Source organism: Sorex araneus, chromosome 4 (genome assembly GCF_027595985.1).
Source record: "Sorex araneus isolate mSorAra2 chromosome 4, mSorAra2.pri, whole genome shotgun sequence".
NCBI lineage: Eukaryota > Metazoa > Chordata > Mammalia > Eulipotyphla > Soricidae > Sorex > Sorex araneus.
In genome coordinates, this window is record NC_073305.1 from 57,972,583 (window position 1) to 57,994,853 (window position 22,271).

General features: G+C 42.0%; 1 protein-coding gene and 1 non-coding gene across 4 annotated transcripts in view; one reads left to right on the forward strand and one right to left on the reverse strand.

The window, feature by feature from the left end:
• Positions 1-22,271, forward strand: part of PTPRG (protein tyrosine phosphatase receptor type G) — a 798,688-nt gene that overhangs the window by 153,840 nt on the left and 622,577 nt on the right. The gene's annotated exons all lie outside the window — the stretch shown is intronic.
• Positions 14,846-14,995, reverse strand: LOC129404473 (U12 minor spliceosomal RNA). The gene has a single exon (XR_008629886.1). It is a non-coding gene; the product is annotated as a U12 minor spliceosomal RNA (small nuclear RNA).

The following is a 22,271-nucleotide window of genomic DNA, read 5'->3' on the forward strand; positions in this document are numbered from 1 at the left end:
CCCATAGCGACCCCATTGATGAATTGGCCGAGGAGAGCTGGGTTTTGATAACCTTCGTCATGGTGCTGTATTTGTTCTTGTCTCCTTTCCCATCTGAAATAGGAGCATGGAATCTGTGCTGTTGACTTTGATTAGACATTGAATTGAGATGTTCACAGAGAATTTGAAGCTGGATTCTTAAATTGAAGTGGGATAATCAACCCACACTGGATTCTTACCTATTACACATAGCTTTGTTGACTTTATAAATTTCCTCTAATGATCCATCAGGCATGGAACAGATAGTATCCATCGCTTGGCTTTCTAAAAGCCATAGAAATTGCTGAACCTCACTCTAGTCAAGAATTTCTACTTCTCTTCTTACAAAAGCTTTTGTAAACCACAGGGATTTCATATATGAAATATCATGTTGCTCTGCATGCTTTTGAACTATAACATCTTGCCACCATGAAAAGGCAATCACACAGTTGTGGGAGAAGAGTTGTTGAGTTGTGTGTAAAAATGAAGAAAATCTTTGGGGTCTATTTCTTTTGGGGTGGGCATGCATACCCATCTGTGCCCGGTGCTTACTTCTGGTTCTGTAGGGCTCAGAGGTTCTGGGTATCAAACAAGGGTCAGCTACATGCAAGGCAAGTGCTGTATCCATTATGCTCCTTTTCCAGAATCGGGTCCATTTCTTTCATTAAAAGAACAGACTCCAGGACCCGGGAGAAAGCTCAATGGACTGGAGCACTTGCTTTGCGAGTTTGAAGCCCAGGTTTGGTTCTCAGTGCCACACAGGTCACCATACTGCAAGTATTCCCAGCCGTGAATATTCCCAAACGCTTGTCCCCTTGAACCTGGACCTGGGAGTTTGGGGATGCCTGGGGTCTGGAGTCGTTTTCCAACACGAGTGTCTGGGCCATGCTTTCTCGGAGTCCAAGCCCTTCCTCTATCTTTCTTTCTAGTTGTTCTCATCTCTTTTTGTTTGGGGGCGGGGTCACACCCAGTGATGCACAGGGGTTACTCTTGGCTCTGCACTTAAGAATTACCCCTGGCAGTGCTCAGGGGACCATATGGGATGCTGAGAATCGAACCTGGGTCGGCTGTGTGCAAGGCAAACACCCTACCTGCTGTGATATTGCTCCAGCCCCTGTTTTCATCTCTTCTGGGTCACTTGTTTCCAGTTATCTGTGATGCAGCTGAGATAGGCTCTGTGTAGCTTTCCTACCCTATTCCCCTCCACCCCCAGTTTCTTTCTCCTGTCCTTTCTCATTTCCTCTGCAGTGCAGTTTATTGACTCTGTCCCCAACTCCCCCAAATCTGAATCCTGGTTGGTTTGTGCACTGAGCCTGTATGTGTAAGGCCCAGTGAAGTGTGCGTTTCTTTGACAGTCCTGTTTCTGGAGTAGCACGCTCTCTCTGTGCTTTCTGTTCTCCCCCAGTGTTTCATCAGATTCTCCCAAATGCCCCTGGCTTCTGCTGTAGTGCCTTGTTTTTCAGGTGGTGGGCTGACATTGCTACACAAGGGATACTTGGCAATAGTGGAGGCAATAAACTGCATTGAAGAGGGAGTTGCCTCACATTTGGGGGAAAGGTTTGCTATTGGCACCTGGTGGGCAGAGGCCAGACACGCTGCCAAGTCCCAGGTAGTGCATGGCTCAGCCCACTCTGTAAACTGTGTCCTGCCCAAATGCTACTGTTGCCAAGGTTTGCAGCCTAAGTCCTGTGGCCAGGCTAGGGATCTATCTGTCCAGCCTGGCACGTGAATCAGTTGCTGTCTGAAGTCTATCAAACTGATTTTCTAAACCAGTAAATCATTTTCCTTTCAATTAGTATTGCAGCGTCTGTTCTAGACAATGCTAGACTAATTGCTGCTGCCTGAAATGTTCACAAGGTCAATATTAGCGGAATAAAAAGGAGAGATTTTTTTTCTGTGGAAATGATGCCAGTTATAAATCATTTAGGGAAAGGTGCTTGCATAACCCACAGTGCAGTTTGCTGTTATCATACACATTGGTGAGAAACAGGATTGTTACATTTCTTACTGGTTTAGCAAGTAGTTCTGATCACTTAGGTTAATCCCTTACTTTGGGTGAAGCTGTTATACCCGGTCATTTCCAGTCTTCCTGGCACATACCCATTCATTCTTCAGACCTCTTCTTGCCTATCAGTTCATTGAGGAAGCCTTTCCTTTTTGCCGCAACTCAAGTTCAGTGGCTCCTTGATGTACCTATTTCTCTGCTGACATAATAATTATTATTTTTTTTGGATGGGGAGGCACATGCAATATTCTTAGGGGCTATTCCCAGATGGTGCTCGGGGGACCACGATGGGCTCCTGAAAACACTTAGGAATGGATTCAGTATGTTGAAACCCTACACTTTGGTTAATTTCAGAAAGGAATAGGTAGTGGTATAAAAGCAAACCTCGGACCCTTGGAGTCAGGAAGGTGTTTGGTGTTGCTTCTCTAACGCCTCTCAAGTAGATGAATGTAACGGGGGAGTGCCTCTGTTTATAGGCACATGCTGAGGTGAACAGTGCTGTCACTCAGTGTGGATCTGTGTTCTTAGAAATTAAAGGATCACAGGGCTGGAGCTGTAGTACAGCAGTCTGCCCAGGTTTGATTCCCGGTTCCCCTGATAGCGCCCCGAGCCTGGCAGGAGGAAGCCCTGAGCACACAGCCAGGTGTGGCCCCCCAAAAAACAAAACCCATGACAAAACAGGAACTCTGTGCCGAGTATTGCTGTTACAACATGAGCTCAGATGTCTCCTCTTCCGTGATGGACCACATCTGCCTCTGAAGGGAGGTGTCTCTTGGGAGCATCTGAGACATCTGGTCCTCATCCCATTTGACCACTTCTGCTTCTCTAACGTGGCTCTGCTCATTTTCCTGTAGCTACACATGCCTTTTCTCTCTTCCCTGAATCTTGAAGCTCCCTGGCTAGAACTGGAACATTCATTCTCAGAGACCCAGATTGTCTCTCATACTTCTGAGCTCCTCTGGCCACTCTCAGATTGCAGGAGTCTCCTGACCTTCCCCAGTGGACCTTTTTCTCCTGAGCACCGCTTGGCAATTTGTGTGCTTCTCCTTCACTCCTCCACTTGCTGGTACTGGCAAGGGAACTTTCATGCTTATGAAATATCGCCCACGTTACTGCGAAGGCTTTGGTTGAGTACACGAAATCGGAACACACCTGCAGAACTGGTCCCATGATCGAAAAGCAACATGACAGGCTCCTCTTATTTCCTTCTCATCTTTTCCCCCCACTTCAATGATTGCTCAGTGTATGACCTCAAGGTTGAGGTTCTGTTGGGAGTGGACTTTATCAGGTTCTTTCACTGCTGTAGCCAGAGCTCATGGTAGGTGTGAAGCAAATACTAAATGTGAGGATGAGAAGCCTGTAGCGCAGTTTCTAAAGCAGTTCTCTCCTTGTGGATTAATCCCAGCCACTGAGAAATGCAATTAGAGGCTTTCGAAGTTCTCCCTCACAAGACTGTGGCTGCTATAACAGCCAATTAGATTTGTCACTTGTTTCTGCTGTGTTGGCCTTGATTATTTAAGTATTTTACCTGTGATCTCTTTAAGTCCTCTTCTTGCTCGTAATTTTAATTTATTGTCTATTCTATTTACTAGGCACTTAATCAGACGTCTCTCTGGTGATTGTCTTACAGGATTATTTAACTACTTCTTGCTTTTCAACTACATTGTAAATTCAGCCAAGCATAATAAATTTGCACCAAATTTTCTCCTGTGATCTTGACTCTTGCTTCTCTGAAATTATTGTACATTTCTGTTCCTGGTCACTGGCCACTATCTGGATCTATTAGAGTGTGGGTTACTGTTCCAATTGGATGCCTCCATTAGAATTGCAGCCTGCATGGTTTTATTGCTTTAAGTAATAGAGTGTCCTCAGATTGGATTGGATTGCTAATTGTTTGAGATTTGAAATTAGCGTACGGATGCAAGTCTGGATTAGAACCACTTCTCCTGTTACAAAGATATCTGCAAATTAAGGATGTGATATTTATTTTAGAGTCTCTGTGTAATTGGTAATAAAGTTATTGGGCCTTTCTCCTGACATAGCACAAAGAACTGTCCAGAAGAACATGAACTTTTTCTTTTTCTTTTTTAATTTTATTGAATCACTGTGAGATAGTTACAAGCTTTCATGTTTGGGTTACAATCACGCAATGATCAAACACCCATCCCTCCAGCAGTGCACATTCCCCACCACCAATATCCCCGGTATAGCCCCCTTTCCCACCCTCCCCTTGCCTCCATGGCAGACAATATTTCCCATACTCTCTCTCTACTTTTGGACTTTATGGCTTGCAGCACAGACACTGAGAGGTCATCAAAACATGAACTTTTTATAATGCACATGGTTAACATGTTAGATGGTGGTGCTTAACTATTTATTTTATGGAATATTATGTAATCTCTAAACTATCCAGATGAACATTATTATAATTTGAGGGGGGGGTGGGTGTCTATTCCTACTCCTGGCAGTGCTCAGAAGACCACATGCTACCTGGTCTGAGCTGGGGTCAGCTGCATTGCTAGGCAAAATCCTTAATGCCTAGACTCTCCAGCCCCTGAACATGGCAAGACCAGTGTTGTGGTGTTGTGCACTAGTTTTCCTACTCGGTACCATGCTCAGTATATTTCCCTAAGTGAGGCAGTATTTGATGGATTTGATTATTTTCTTATACTATCATCATCATCATCATCATCATCATCATCATCATTTTTTTCAGTGCCAGAGACCCAGGGAAAGTAAGGCAAATGTTCTATTGGGACTTGATTCCTTTAAAACACAAAGAGGCTTAGGGAGGTAACTCCACATTGGAGTGCATGCTTTCCATGCAGGAGCCCTGGGTTTGACACCTGATGTGGCCTCTCATGTTCCCTCTTTTCCCACCTGGAGGAACCCCTGACCTTGATAGGGTGTGGACCTTTATGCCAAAGCCACACCAAATCAGAGACCACAAGGAATCACCCTCCTTCCTCCTCATAAAACTGTCATTTCTGTAAAGTCCACCTATCCCTCAGCTGCAAGCCAAGAGAGACCCAACTATGTAATGAGAAAATAAAGACATTTTCTCTGCTGTGTAGATCCAGAGGTGGTGTTCTTACAGAGACTTAGCCTGGCCAAGCAACAGCCTTGGCACTCAGGTCTTTCCGTCTTTCTGCTCTGTCATCTGTGTCTCAGGTTTGTCTCGATTTCTGTTTGCAGAAGAAACTACACAAAGTGTCATACCCAGGCCAGCAGAAGGGGGATTTGATCAGTTGGATTGGAACCCAGGGCTGGTTTCAACGAGGCAGCTTCACAGTGCATAGGGAATTGGAAAGGGAGCAGTGGTTCTCACTGGGGAAGCAGCAGCCATAGGCATAAGTGTGAGGAACAGATGCAGAAGAGGCATCCAGTCTATTGGCTGGGATCAGAATCCGCTTTCTGAACTATTAAGTAGACATTTTCTCTGCAAACTTCCTATTCAAAGCAACTATGTATATGAACTATGAAAGTTAAATTTAGAGTTCTGTTTCCCTTAATTCATTATTACCGCTTCAAAGGGAAGCTGTTAATATGATTGGGGAATTAATGGTAATATTTTAATGTCAAGTCTGTTTATTTTAGTTAAATCTTTAAACTTACACAGATTGCTTATTATTTTTTTTAAAGGATTTAGTATACTGTCTGGCACACAGATGCATGATACATAGTGACATAGTGAGTATATGAATAAATGTTTTACTTTCTGTTAAGTGTATAAAGGTTCCAGCCCACATTTTAGAGCTATGACAGTAATGTTTCTTCAGTTTGAGAGATTTGAGAGGTAAAAGTGAAATGAAAAACATTCTTTAGAGGATAGACAGGAGTGAATAATTCAGTTACATAGTTGGATTATAGCCTGTCTCGGGGTTAACACTGTTCAGTATTCAACCTTAGTCAAATATTTAAGACTATGCTCATTTCTTTTCCTCTTTCTTCTCAGGAAATTTCTTTGTTGTAGAAATTATATAATCCATCCCTTAATTGGTGCATTGTTTAAAGGCCCAGTTAATGTGTGTTAACACACTTTTGTTTTATTTCCCAGCATTTTATCACAAGGTTAACAGGAAATTGCAAGTGTAATGCAATGGTAGGTTTGCTATCCCCTCTCTGTTCCTATTTTATCATTAATTTTCATGATCATATTATCTATAGTGGTTTTTATTTTTATTTTTTTGCCATACTTGGCAGTGCTCATGGCTTACTCCTGGCTCTTGGCTCAGGAGTAATTCCTGGCAGGCTGTGGGGATCATGTGGGGAGCTGAGGATCACCCAGGTCAGCTGTGTATAAAGCAAGCACCCTACCCGCTCTATTATTGCCCTGGCCCAGTGGTGACATTTATGGGACAATTAAAAAAAAGGGAACTTTCTTATGATGTGTCTTTAGTCTTTATACATATTTTTTTCTTTTTGGTGCTTGAGGGATTTTAGGCCATACTATATGGTGTGCAGAGGTTATTTCTGGCTCTCTGCTCAGGAGAGACTTTGATCTATGGCTGTGCTTAGGGGATCATATGTAATACCAGGGATTAAACTGGAATGGGTTGCATGCAAGGCAAGCACCTTACCTCTTGTACTCTCTCTGTCTCTCTGTGTGTGTTTGTTTTGTTTTGGTTTTACATCAAACCAGTTTATCTCTGGGGCTATACCTAGGGATCACTCCTGACTTATAATCATACATTTTTGATGAAGTAATGTCCTTAATTCCAAGTGCAGTTATCAAAGTAGATGGGGAAGAAAGTAAAAATGTGACCATACTTAGACTGAGAAAGATATTCTTTCTTTAACTTTTAATTGAATTAATTCTGGACTCACAGAGAGGTACAGACTTTCTATGTACAGGGACACAGGAATGTCTATATACTCTTAAACCAGCTCCCCTATTGACTGCATTTTACCCACAGTAGGACCAAAATCAAGTGTTTCACATTGTTACAGTGTGCCTTATATTTCTATTTTTATGTGTATTAGCATGTAGGTTGGTGTAAACATCACTGGAATCAAGATACAGAATGATTCCATCACCACAAACCTTTCTCTCCCCTCTCCACCCCCATCTCCACAACCACACCACAGATCCCCTCTTGCCTACATAGGTCTTTGTCATTTTAAGAATGTTAACTTACAAAAACGTCATGCAACATGTACCTGTTGAGATTGGCTCCCTCCTCACTGCTCAATGTGTTGGTGCTCTTTCCATATTGTTTTTTGAGTGCAGCTATAGTACCCTGTTTTTTATTTATTTTTATTTTTTTGCTTTTTGGATCACACCTGGCAATGCACAGGAGTTACTCCTGGCTCTGCACTCAGGAATTACCCTTGGTGGTGCTCAGGGGACCAGATGGGATGCTGGGAATCAAACCTGGGTTGGCCGCGTGCAAGGCAAATGCCCTACCCGCTGTGCTATTGCTCCAGCCCATCTCAGCCCTGTTTTAGAGAAGTATTCCAGGACATGGGTGTACCACAAAGGTTACTCCCCTTTTGAGAGGGATTCCCATGAATCCTGGTTTCTTATCGCTTGCAAAGAAAGCCATTTACGAATAGGAATAGAGGCTATTGTACATGAGCATTTCCACTTTCCTAGGACTAGTGCCTGGGAGTACAAGTGCTGGATCATCTTGTTAACTGTTTTGTTATTTTCTAAGAAACTGCCAATTCTTCCAGAATATCTTCATTCATTCACATCCCCAGCAGCAAGCCTTGAGAGACCCAGCTTGTTTGCATTCCCACCAGCTTTTGGTGGTGTCTGTTTTTATTTAGCTCTTCCGGTAGGTGTGCTGTGATGTCTCACTGTGGCTCAGTTTGCGTTTCCCTGTTGGCTAAAGATGTAGAATAGTCTTTCATCTGGTCATTTGCTCTCTGGTGAGACATCTACTCCCAACCCCTACTCACTTTCTAATTGGATTGATTTGTGTGTGTGTGTGTGTGTGTGTTGATTTGTGAGGGTTTCTCCTACACTCAAGCGGCCTTCACTGCTTGGATAGTTTGCAAATATTTTTTTCTAAGTCTGCAGCATGTTCCCTCATCCTCTCAACAGGATCCTTTACAGAGTAAAAGCTGCTCATTTTTATGCAGCCTCATTTATTCATTTCTTCTTTGGATTATACTTATGGTGTTATAAATCTTAACTAAGCCCCAGGCCCAAAAGATTTTCTCACATTCAGTCCCCCAAATAGTTTTACATTTCACATTAACATTAATGATTCATTTTGTGTTAATATTTGTGTAAAGTGTGAGATTTATGGCAGTTATTTATTCATTTTTTAATTGTCTGTGGATATCTGATTGTACGCATGCCATTGTTTCAAAAAGACCATTCTTCCTCCATTGAACTACTTTTGCACTGGTGCCAAAAATCAGTTGGCTGTACTCTATAGGTCTTTTCTGGCTTTTCTATTCTATTCATTTATCTATATGTTGGTTGTCCTTTAATATCACACAGTCTTGATTACTCTAGCCATACACTTAAAATTGGGTAGAGAGATTCTTGTTATTATACTGTTCCCTTTTGATGATCCCCCTTTTTTTAAGATTTGATTCTCTACTCCACTTTCCCCCTCAACTCCTTATTGTTACTGTTGATGTTGCTTGAAATGACTCCTGTGTATCCTGCAGGGGCCCCTAAGCCCCATGAGAAGTGCTCACTTCAGTGTGGTACATTTTGATCCTAATGTTCATTTCCCAGGGATTGGTGGTTGATGTTCATATTCTGCTTTCTTTTATTACTTGCTTCCTGAAATCCACTTTTGAGCAGGATTGAGACAACAGGGCCTGGCTCAGTAGCAAAGTGTTGTGCAGTTGGAACAATACCTGTTTTGTGTTTTGGATAGTCAGATGGTGGTAACAATGTGGAATGTTTGCCTTACTGGTATCAAGTAAGAAAGCACCATTGAATTTTTGTTGGGGAGCAGCCAGAAGCTTGGGACTGTGCCTGGGGTGGATGATGGCCAGGCCAGCCTTCTTCACACATTTATTCTAACCTCTTTAGTTTCAATATTTCCAATGAATCATCAGATTCTAGGACCTTGTAATATAAATCTCAATGGAACTGCCCTCTTATCTATAACCTTTAGCCAAGTTTCATCACTGTAGTTTATGTGTAGTGGCTTTGTCTTCTGGATTTTTGATTATACTGCTGTACACTGTTTATCATTCCTTTTTAGTGAAAGGATCTCTTCATTTATAACTTAATGTTATTTTCCCCTCTAGGGATAGAGATGTGCATGAATTAATCACTGCAAGCGGAATTTGGTTGGCTGACCATATCTAGAAAAAATGGACAATTTGGGGGGAATCAATTTCATTTGATAGAAGAATTTTTTTTCTTTTTGGGTCACACCCAGCAATGCTCAGGGGTTACTCCTGGCTCTGCACTCAGGAATCACTCCTGGCCGTGCTCAGGGGACCACATGGGCTGCTGGGAATCGAGCCTGGGTCGGCCGCATGCAAGGCAAACGCCTTACCCATTGTGCTATCACTCCAGCCCCGATAGAAGATTTTTTAATAGCATTATTCTTAGAATAAATAAGAAGCATCAAGAAAATTGCTGAACTTAACTGTAAATTGACATTTTTTTAACCTAGGGCATATATTTTATTTATTTATTTATTTATTTTAGGACATATATTTTATAATTCTTTAAAACCAGTTTGATGAAGTCAATTTTTCCAATAACACCTCCCACCAAAATTAATTTTGATGTCCAAAGTTTCACCACTAAGTTTATCAACGTTTTAGACTTGCATCCCTAGATTGTTTGGGTAGGGGAGGAGGGGGGTTGTCGCTGATCCTCGGTGGTGGTCCCTGGCCTACCCCTGGGGTTCCCCTTTGTGTATTCAGGCTGATCACTATCCCCTGCCAGTTGGCCAGTGGCAGCAGATGAACAAAGGACGGCTGGTTGGTAATCAGTTGTTGTTTATCCAAGTCTCACAGCCTAAGTTATAGAGAAATCATGAAGAGTGGGGAAAGAAATTACATGTAGGTGTGACTAAACATTATCATAAACAATGTACAGAAGTAAAGTCCTTCCTTCAGGGGAAGTTCTTTTAGGAGATCCATCTGAGGACAAAATCTCATGTAAACGCTCAGCATTCTAGATTCCTGCTAGGAGACCTGCCCAAGGGCAGAGTTCCGTGTAAGGGTGTATTGCTTTCTCCTTTCCATAGCCAGTACCCATTTAAACAGTCATCTTAAATTTACTTCTTAATAATATTTCTAGTCATTTTATATGGACACAGTAAGAGATATCTTAAGCTAAAAGGGTGACTCTTCCTGAGGACATCTCATTATATACCCAAGACCACAGTCCTCAGGCCAGGTTAGTTTTTCCTAACCCCAGCAGGGTCTTTTTCAGTTACTTCTTTTTGGGTCATGTCAAAATTTGTTCCATGACTGTGCTCTTAACTTATTATACTTCTTCTGGTGCCTAGCTTATGCCTTTTTGATGCCAGGTAGCTTACAGCTTGCCCTGAGTCCATCCAAGTCCTTTGCCAGGACCCTCCTTATAAGGAAGTAAGCCAATTGAGATTTAAGTCGAGTAAATACGATGGATGCCCATGAGTAAATATTATTTGGGGTTAATTAACTTCCATGTTACAAAACCATAGCATTGTCTTCCTGTGTTGATACAAAGCTCTAAAGTAAACTATTCAAAGGACAGAAAAGGAAAGAGAAAAGTAATATTTCACTTACATATACAGAATCCAAAGCCCTCAGAAGAATTTGACTTTATAAGCCACACAGTCTGATCTGGGAATATTGCTTATTAACAGATAGGGGGGAAAGAGCACAAAGGAGAAGTTAAAGATAAACACAGAGGTTTGGGAGTGCCTGATGGAATGGGTGTGCCTTGGGAGCACTGTGATGGGAGTAACTCAAATCTAATCTTCCTGTGGGAGGCGGGGGAGAAAGGACAAACCAATGTTAATCCTAAAATGCTTAGAGCTGTAATCCAACAGGGGCCCACAGTCAATGATGCTCAGAGCTCACTCAAAGACCATATGGAATGCCAGGGACAGAAACTCCCTGTTGATTTTATGCAAGGCAAGTTCCTTATTCATGGTACTCTCTCTCTTGTACCCCTAAGGTTTTTTTTTTTTTTAAATTAGATGGTCTGTTCTCTTGAGGTTGTGATATACTAAGCCTCTCACCCCTATTATTATGGCTGAGGTGGAACTTAGAATTTACAGGGTTTTTTTCCTGAGTAATAATTTAGAAATAAAAAGAAAAGAGAACTAGTACTGGAGCTCATGTCATCTTGGCCAGGGGCTAAAGTCATTGCAGTGTCAAATCATAAATTTTCAAGAAGTTCAAAACACGTTTTTTTTAGCCAACAGAATAATAAATATTAAATCCATATTAAGCCCAAGTCATTAATGAGGTAAATAATAGAATGACTAAGGGGTTTGAGAAAGCATTTGGAGAAACTAGGTAATTTTTGACTAACAAAGAATGCCAGCATGTGAGTCTTGGTTAGACCCTTATTGGTTAGTGTCATACAAAGTTACATAACTAGCATATTTTTCTTTTTTGAGATGATATAAAAACTACAAGTTAATATACAGCTTCACCTCAGCTGACCTTTAAGCATAATGAATGGCAAATCAAAGAATGTACATGTCCTTTGGTAATTAAGTAATTTGGGGGTGAATTCACTGAATTTTATACCAATATAACATTCAGAACACATAATGCATTTTCTGACCTTATTTCGGTATTTGGATTGGTTTTCTCACCAGCAGTTTTTGATGCCTTTTTTTTTCTTTTTTGCTTTTTGGGTCACACCCAGCAATGCACTGGGGTTACTCCTGGCTCCACACTCAGGAATTAGCCCTGACGGTGCTCAGAAGACCATATGGGATGCTGGGAATCAAATCTGGGTCGGCCGCATACAAGGAAAATTCCCTACCCGCTGTGCTATCGATCCAGCCCCATTTGATGCTTTTTTGGTAATTGATTTTTTTTTGGCTCACACCCGGTGATGCTCAGGGTTTACTCCTGGCTTTGCATTCAGGAATTACTCCTGGTGGTGCTCAGGGGACCAGATGGGATGCTGGGAATTGAACTCAGGTCGGCTTCGTGCAAGCCCTACCTGCTGTACTATCACTTCAGCCCCTGTAATTGATTTTTGATACCATTTGGGATGCAGTTCTTGGAGCAGTTTTATGGCCTGAGGTTTCTCTTTTTTTCCTTTTTGAATAGTGTTGGTGCACTATTCTGCAAGGTGCAGCTCTTTGCAAGGCTCATGTGAACTCTTTATGATGCTGTTTTGTTTTAGCTTATTAAGGGGGCCTGGAGCCAGAACTGGCAGTGCTCAAGAGCTACTCCTGACTGCTAGAGGTGCTCGGGGGACCATACTGGGTATTGGGTATTGAACCGGGGTCTGTTGCATACAAAACAAGTACTTTAACTCCTGTACTCTCTCTCTGACTTAGCAATACTTGAATTGCTTGTTTTCTCTTGTGATACTGAGTTCCTTATCCTCACTTCCGTCTTTCATCCAGTGAGAGTCCTGTATCACTCACAATTGCTTAGCATGCCTGCAAAGAAGAGGTGATCAGAGAAGACTGAGTGACATAGACCTGAACGAACGACTCACTTTGCTGCCCTGGCTTTCACCATGTCTCTGCCACTTCCTACATATGTGATCTTGAATAAGTCAGTGTATTTTGTTTTCTTTTTCCATGCCATACCAGGGGTACTCTCACTCTTGAGGGGACTTTAGGGATTTGTATGTGGTGCCAAAGATTGAACCTTGGTCAGTTGCATGCAGGATATGTGCCTGATGGCCACACAGTCTCTCCAGCCTCAACACCCTTTTACTTTGAAACGTCCAGTTTTGTGTTCTACAGTGGGTTGATGTATGGTGATTACTTTGTAGGAGTACTTTGAGGACTACACGATTAAATTAGTGCCTATCACATAATAAGTTTTCAGGTGAAATTTCTTTCACACGCTGCCACACTCCATACTAGACATACTCAGCATGGTTTGCAAACCTACATGCATTAAAGAATTAGGGAACAACGACTGGAAAGATGGTAGGCAGCAGGTCCGGGTGAGCCAGAGTGCAGAGAGAGGAGTAAGTCCTGAACATTGCAGGGTGTGTGCCCCCTACCCCTACCCCCACACCACCACCAAATAAGAATGAAAGCGTCGGATCTAAGAATCTTAGAAATGCAGCTTAGAAGTAGGGCCGCCTGGCATTCAGTACCTAGCATTCTAGTGGGGAGAGATGGTAGCATAGTTGATAGTAAGTGAGGCGTCTGGCAGCTATGTATCTTGAGCCAGTAGTTGCTTATTGTTCAATGTGGCTTGATACTACAAATGTTTTTTGACTGATTGACTAATTGATACTCAGGCCCCTCCTGGTGGTTTTTGTTTGTTTTGTTTGTTTGGTTTTCCCACCTGGCCAGCAGTCCAGTGCTAAGTCCTGAGGATGCTGTGCCATTCGGAATTTCTTGTTGCCGGGGACCAGCCAGGCCTCCTGGCTTTACTTGGGTCCCTCCAGGATCTCCTCTGGCAAAACTCAGAGAGGCCATGTGGTGCCAAGGACCGAACACACTGGGGTCAGCTTCTCCTTCATTCCCGTATTCTCTTTGGCTCCTAAAAATGGTTTCAAATGGGGAGGAAAGTGTGGATTGTCTGGGTTTCTCCCTCTTGCAAAAGTTGTCACCTGATTATTGACAACATGTTTTGCTTATGAACTTTATATAGCATCCACCAGTTTGTCAAGTTGGTTCTTGTTTTATTTTTTTTGGGGGGGTAGGGCAGAGGGCATACATACCAGTATTCAGAGGTTACTCTTGGCTGTGGGGAAAAGTGTGCATCACTGGGGATCAAACTCCTGCATGCAAAGGATATGCTAACTCTCTGCACCAATTCCCTGGCCTGCCATTGGGTTATTGAACAAAAACCCAAGTTTGTTCAAGTGACCCTGGAACCTGAAGGATCATCACAGTAATTTCTTCATCTTTTACTGGTAGACCTGTTGAGTTTGGGAATCTCATGTTTTGTTACTGGCAATACTTGTAAATTTTGTAGAAAGGAACTTGATTTTTACACATTCTTTCACTATGAAAGTTACTTCGTTTGAAACAGTCTCAGTTCACTATATGCTAACAATAGATGTTCTCATTGATAATTGGAATGGGGAGGGAGATACACCAAAATTTAGCTGTGGTTATGGTTATTTTTATTTTATTGTTTATGATTTTTATGTACTCTTGTCTGTTTAATGTACTTTTCTCATTGATGTACTTTACCTAATGCATTTCTACAACAAATATTTATTGCTTTTATAATCAGAAAAAGCAATAAGTGCTATTAAAAACAAATTTATTGGAAATGTCTAGATGTGTGATAATATGCTTATTGATCAGTTTTGTGGACATAAGATGGTTGCCAGCAAAATAATGGTTCATTATTTTATTTGTGCCAATAAAATGATGGTGCATCTTATAGTGCTATTTAGATGTGGTTAGACAGGTCTTTCTATTCTGCAGTCCTTCCTTCCTTCCTTCCTTCCTTCCTTCCTTCCTTCCTTCCTTCCTTCCTTCCTTCCTTCCTTCCTTCCTTCCTTCCTTCCTTCCTTCCTTCCTTCCTTCCTTCCTTCCCTTCTTTCCTCCTTTCCATTGTCCTTCCCTCCCTTCCCTTCCCCTCTCCTCCCCTTCCCACCCTTCCCTTCACCTTCCCTTTCCTCCTCCCCCTTTTCCTTCCTTCCTTCTTTGTTCACATCCAGACTTACGTACTCAGGCCTTACTACTGACTTGACATTCAAAATTCAAGGCTTAGTATTTTTTTTTTCCCCCTTTGGCCAGATTGCTCACCCAGGAATCCTGCAAAGCAGTGAGTCATCTTAGGGTGGAACCTTTACCAGCTCAAAAATTCATCTCACATTAGCAGCGAGGATTCAGGTGTCACCCCAAATTGTTACTTTCCTTGCTCATTAGTTTAAGGCATAAGTCTGAGTCTTGGGAGGGCTCAGGGGACATTGGTGCCAGGGATCAAACCTGGGTTAGCTGTATGCAAGGCAAGCTGCTTAGTCACTGCACTCTTTCTGGGCCAGTGCTTTATCTATATTTAGTGGCATAGGTTTTTACCCGCTGTGGGCCATGAAAGTTGCGGCTCCCATTTCTGGGCTGTTTGCCTACAAGAGATGCCACTTGTTCTGGCAGAGGTAGTGGCTTGCCCCGCTGGATGGCACTCACCAACTGTCGTAGCCACAGTGTCTCAGCTGTTGTGCTTTTACACTTCCTAGCCATGCAGACTTCTGTGGTTCAAACCAGGCCACATCTGTTGTGGGTCCTGTGACCTTCAAAACCTAGAACAGAAGGAAGCACAAAACATATTTTTAATCTCTGTGCCCTCTGCAGATACATCAGTTTGGAGCACTTGATGAGAAATGTTTTTCTAAATCATTAAAAATTTTTTTTTCACTTTCTTTGTTCTTCAATAGCCAGTGATGATTTGAGCAAATTAGTGTTACTTAGAATACACTCTGTCCATTATTTTAATCTGATTCCAGAAAGATTTTGTTTAAAAATTCCCTGGGGAGCATCACCATAGACCAAGAAAATCATGACCTTAGGAGTATATTTCTGTGCCAGCTTTTTAGCATAGTGATTTTGGCATTTAGGATTGTGTATCTCAAAAAACAGCACTGGTGCACACTCTTGCTCTCTCTCTGTCTCTCTCTGTCTCTCTCTGTCTCTCTCTCCCCTCCCCCCTCCCTCCGCTCTTCTCAGATGAGTAATCCTGTTCGGATATTTGGGATACTGGACACTCCATGTATGCCTTGATTTCCTGGAAAGTTTGCTTTTAGGTTAAAGTTTTTGGGAAATTTCCTGAAGTCACATTACCTCAAAAACCTTCTGGTCACTGTGACAGATCTATATTTTCAGCATGAACATAGTGATTCATTTGACTATGTGTTTGTTATTTTTTTAATAATAGTGTCTAAAATTAACTTGCTTTCTAAATGTATCCCCAATATTCGTTCCCTTTAAAAGACAGAGTTGAACTTAAAGCCAAGCCTTGGGATTTTGTTCCTGTATTCTTCCATCCCTTGGTGCCAGTGCTTCTGATGCATTTAGGAGCCTTGCTAAAACATGGAACATAAACAAGTGTACCGAATGCCTTTATAAAGGTGCTTTCACTGAATTAGAGGCATCTTGATTGAAGAGGGAAACCAAGAGAACCCGAGTTCCCATAATTTGTTAGGAGTCGGCTGGAGAGACAGAGAGAATGAAGGGAAAGGTTTTCCTTAAAGTATTCTAGTTTGGGCTGGAGTGATAGCACAGCAGTTGGGCATTTGCCTTTCACGCGGCCAATCCGGGTTCGATTCCTCCGTCCCTCTCAGAGAGCCCGGCAAGCTACTGAGAGTATCGAGCCAACACGGCAGAGCCTGGCAAGCTACCTGTGCGTATAGGACATGCCAAAAACAGTAACAATAAGTCTCTCAATGAGAGACATTACTGGTGCCCGCTCAAACAAATTGATGAGCAATGGGATGACAGTGATTCTAGGTTACTTAGATTTTATACTTGAGGCTGAAGCATCAGTAAGAAATATGCCCTTTTCAAGGTGCTCTGTAATATATTTTAGATGTTTTAGGTGGATGTTTATTTATTCAGTACATATAAAAATTAATATCAAGAGAAAAATAATTAATGAGCTATTTTGCAGTCATTGTTTCTGATGGGGTCTTTGAAATCTTGTGTTCTTTTTACAATCAACACATCTCAGTCAAGGGCAGCCCCAAGTGGCCAGCGTTGCTGAATTGAACAGCACCAGTGCCCGGGCTTCTGACAGTCCCCAAATCTCAGTAAAAATGTGAACATATGTCTGTGTGGAACAGGCATGTTTTTTTTTTGTTTGTTTCAGAGCAAGTGAATTGTTTTCTCAGCAGTTCATTGGTGTTAGCATAATGCCTTCCTGTGTAGGCTGTAGTGTTAGAATTCTCTTTGCAAGCCCTATAATAATTTTCAGGAATTATCACTTTTATTACAGTATTTTTAGTGCAACCAGAGAGTTTTTACAGTGGGAACTCTTAGTGTAAAATATCATAAAAGAACAAAGGGAAACAACACATACTGCTCTTCTGGGGCACAGGGTTGGGCCTCTAAGTGGACCCCGTGGAATTCCCAGGACAGGATGCAGCTTGAACTGGTTATCTAAAAGTGGATCTTTCCTCATTGATATGATTTGGTCAGTTAGTTACTAATACTTAACAAGAAAGAAATTTGAGCATTTTCAGACCTCAGAATAGCCAATTAGGTCATACCAAGTAGGAGCTGTCTGCTAAGATTGTCTAGGAGGGTTGTGGCTCAAGGTCACTGTATCAACATGCTCTGTGCTAGTAGTGTGTTTGGGTCTTTATATTTAAAAAAAGAAGAAGTCTAGATTATGCTCCCCTCCCCTCCCCTCCATTCTCTTCCACTCTTTTCTTTTCTTTTCTTTTCTTTTCTTTTCTTTTCTTTTCTTTTCTTTTCTTTTCTTTTCTTTTCTTTTCTTTTCTTTTCTTTTCTTTTCTTTTCCCTCTCCTCTCCCCTCTTCTCCTCCCCTTCCCTCCCCTCTTGTCCCCTCCCTGCTTCTCTCCTCTCTCCTCTCCTGTCCTCTCTCCTTCTCTCTCCCCTCCCCTCCCCTCCCCTCCCCTCCCCTCCCCTCCCCTCCCCTCCCCTCCCCTCTCCTCTCCTCTCCTCTCCTCTCCTCTCCTCTCCTCTTCTCTCCTTCCCTCCCCTCCCCTCCCCTCCCCTCCCCTCCCCTTTTTGACTTCAGTTACCCAAGGGGTTTTCCTGGGTTTGAACTCTGGTCAACACATGCAAAGCAAGTGCGTTGCTCATTCTTTCAGTCCCATTTCCAGGACACATTTCTGTCTCGTAGACCCTCAGAATCACCAGGCAGTGCCATTGACCTTCATTTCCCTGGATCTACAGAATGTGGGTTTGAGTTTCTCAATCCTGAGCTGCATAAAGTGACTTTGCTACGGTGCTTAACTTTTCTGAGCCTTGAGAAATGGCATCCCGCAGTTGATTCACTCCTCAGCGCCTGGTCAGGCTAACAGACAGTGGTGTTCTGGTGGAAGAGCAACCCCCCGGCTCCTGGTCACAGCTTGTGCTGAAGAAACTCTGCACTGTGGTTTTGCTGTGTCTTTGTTCATTTAGAAACAAAAGCACTGCAGGAGGAGTGTTAGGAACAAAATTGTTTCTCTGACACTGATGAGCATCATTTCAATACATTTTTGCCAGAATATGTCCACACGGTGCCTGCATTTCTTTCATTGTTTTGTCCTGGAGCTGAGTGTTTCTTCATTTCGGTTAAAATTATTTTAGTGAGAACTCTCTTGTCAAAGCATTGCTCCATTAAAGGCTGCTTCCTGCAGTGTCAAGGGTGAGGTCCTAAATGCATTTCAGAAAGTGCTTTCCCTTCTCTCGCAAGCACTGATTTCTGAATAAACCTCATATCATGTATAATTTTTGAAACTCTTAAAATCTACAGCCTTTTTGGCTCCATTGTGTTAACTATGAAAGGGTGGATTAACTTGAACATGGCACAAAAGAAAATCCTGAGGTTCTCATCAGCTTCTTCTACCATTCATTGCTCTCACCTTTCACTGGATTTCACTCACTGATTACACCAGAGTGAGATTTAGGAGCAAATGTGTTTAATAAACCTCTGTGAGCAATGCTAAAGAAGTCATTATTTTCAAAAATTCACTCAGGATTTCTGTCTGCAGTCCTGTGGTTTTGGTGCTTATGTGATACCAATTTGTTCCAGAGTATTTCCCTGCATATGCTGTCTGGTTCTCAAGTGTTGTCTCAGATTTAAAGGGATTTTTAAAAATTTAAAACATTTTGCTTGATAGGGAGTCCCAAAGCTGCAAAATTTCCTTTTATTATTATTCTGTTTACAAAATAAATAATAGAAAGTGTCATTTATTTCCCCTCCCACCCCAAGTTAAATTTACTATATTGCCGAGACATAAAAAGATTTAAATTCAGAGTTGAAAAGGCTCTTTGCAATTGATTTCATTCAACTTGCTATAAACAAATACGGTTGAGAACAAAAAAGAAATAGTGAGCTGAAAGTTTTGGTTTGGGATTTAAGTGTTCTGCAGTCAGAATATTGCATTTCCAGTTGACTCTTTAAGTGGATCTTGCAGGGCCCAGGAAGTAACTCAGTGGCTTCTGCTTTGCATGCTGGAGTCTGGGTTTATTCCCCAATACCTTATGGTTTCAGAGCACTACCCAGTATGGCCCCCAAGGACAAAAACAAAAGCACCAAAAAATTTTTCCTGTATAATCTCTCAAATTCAGAGATTATAGAGAAGGCTCAGCCAAATAAAGAAATTAAAAAAAAAATCCCTGCTTATTTAAAGCTGCCTTTTCTTCATCAGAAAAGAACTTTGGTTAAATTGCTCTTTATCCAAAAAAGTTTTTCCCCATGTAATTAGTTTAAGAAATTGCTTTTAGAACTAGTTAGAGTTGACTTAGATATAAATGCATTTAATGCATTTAGTCATTTTGATGTTCTTGTGAAAATTTTATGTGATTAAGAATTTTCAATTTAAATCATCTTATTTGAGATTGTAATAGCCCCTTTAAAGTATTTCTGTTAAGACTTGCATTGTTAGTTGAACTTAATAACTTCTTCAAGAAAAGCAAAATGGAAGATACTTCTGGTGGTGTTCCCCCCCCTCCCCCCATAGTTGAAAAGAACAAAGCAGCAAATCTGTAATGTTCTGGTATATCTGGTATATTTTGAGTTGTCACATTAAAGTGGTTACCCAGCCAGTTTCTTCTCTCTCTCTCTCTCTCTCTCTCTCTCTCTCCCTCTCTCTCTCTCTCTCTAAATGTTAGGGACAAGACTACATTAACTGTTGCAAACACAATGATGGGAGGTCTGTTGTAAAGGGGGAAATAGTTCTGTGGACTTGATGTAATGGTGCATTGGACTATAATGGTGCATTCGGTTAATACTTTCTCTTGTTACTGGCCAGCAGGCATATTTGCAGTTTGATTTCCCCCCCACAACTCCATTTATTTGTTTGATGCTTTCTTGGATGGGGAGTGGTTGGGCTTTTGTTACCCCACCTAGTGGTGCTCATTCCTGGCTCTGTGCTCAGAAGTGTCCTCTGGGTGCTGGGGTTCAAACCCATATCAGTTACATGTCCAGCAAGCACTTTGCATCCTGTACGATCTTTTTGGCCCCACAAAGAAGAGTTGCTTGTTAATAGTTTCGTGATTACAGACAGAGCATCCTGAGCAAAATCAATTTTTTTTTCTGCTGTGCTCAGGATGGAACCCAGAGCCTAAGACAAGCATGGCAGATGTTGCGCCATGAGCTACATCTCTGAGCCAAGCCAAATTTTTGACCGTCATACCACAATGAATTATCCAGATTAATTTATTAAATATGCCTTGTTGATATTTCTTACTATTTCATTGCTCATGGCTCATAGCTTTGAGCTAGGAACTAATGTTCCTTTTGAAACAGAGTTGGGGTTTTATTTTTTGGCTTTGAGTTGGGGGCCTCACCCAGCAGTCCTCAGGCACTACTCAGAGTTCTTTGCTGAAGAATCACTGGGGTTGCTTTGAGGAGATGGTAGTTCCAGGGACCAAACCCAGGACACCCACATGCAAAGCATGCTCTCAGCCTCTTGAGCTACCATAGTTTAAAAAATGTTTAAATTGAACCACAGTGAATTACAAAATGACGAATTTGTTCATGATTGAGTGGCCATATTTACTTCTGTAAGGGGATGAAAAATAGTACAAGGATTATTTGATGAAGGTGCTTGTTTTGCAATGAGGCTGACTGGTTCAACCCTCAGTACTGCGTATGGTTTCCCCTAACTCTGCCAGGGGTCACTTCTGAGCACAGAGCCAGGAATAATACCTGAGCATGGCTGGCTATGGCCTAAACCCCAGATTTCACTCTCTCCCCATAGGAATCAATTTGGGATATAGAGAGAAGCCACATTAAATTTTAAGGCCATGGACAGGTTCATATGTAAGCTGTTATGCAGTTTTAAAAAAATAAATAAATCCCTAATCCTCTTAAAAAATCTATGGTTCAGCCACCATGTACATCAAGTATCATAGGTAGTTTTTTATTCTTGTGTGATACTGAGATTATGGTTTTATGATCAATACAGATCTGCGAGAAAGCACAGTATCCTTGCTGTCTTTCTTTGCTTTGTTTCTAAGGTAGCTATAGGTAATGGTTTCTGTTACCTTTTTAAACTTGACATGTATAAGCAATGCTGTGCTGGGTCTAACTAGTGTTAGTCCTGTTTCAGATGATAAGGGGTGAAGGGGGAAAGTCGCAGAGAATAATAGCAAAAGTAACTGAGATTAAGTCGACACCTCACTTGATAACAGGGAGCAGTGAACCCATCTGCATGCTGGAGGAATGCGTTCCAGTACATGCATTATGTGTTTTCAAGGAAAGCATATTAGACCATGCAGACTGCCTCCTATTGTTCTTCTTTTTCTCAAGAGCAAGTTCCTTTTAGAAGCCTTTAAAGTCCTGTAGGATTTTGCTCTTGTTCTGGCTGCCCCCTCCTCCTCTTCTAAACAGCTCGTGGGGGTTCAGCCAGGCTCAAGCTCCATCCCTCCTTCCCGACAGCCTCATGCACTCTGCTCCTCCCTTTTCAATGCTTCTTCCTTCCTGCCTGTGCCTTTACCAGAAATGTCCTTCTCAACCACTCTGTTATATTCTTCCTTACTTGTGTTTTTTCTCGTTATGTCATCTTTATTTCATTTAAATTTTCCAATTTTTTTTTCTTTTTGGGTCACACCCGGCAATGCTCAGGGGTTATTTCTGGCTCTGCACTCAGGAATTACTCCTGGTGGTGCTGGGGGGACCGTATGGGATGCTGGGGATCGAACCCTGGTCAGTCATGTGCAAGGCAAACGCCCTACCTACTGAACTATCGCTCTGGCCTTATAAATTTTCCAAGTTTTAACCTTGTATACAAATTGTTTGGTTTAGGGGTCCGCCTCCCCTTTCCCCCCGCCCACCTCCATCCATCCCTGTGGTGGTGAGGGCTTACTGATCACTCCTGGCAGTGCTTGAGGCGCTGGAGATAGAACCTAGGGCAGGTATGTGCAACACAAGCCCTTACTCACTGTTCTCTCTGTCCACAAATTTCAAGCTAATCTTAGTGATTGGCCTTCTGGTACACCGGAAGCTCCGAGAAGGTAGTAGCAATCAATGTGGGATATAGATTGTT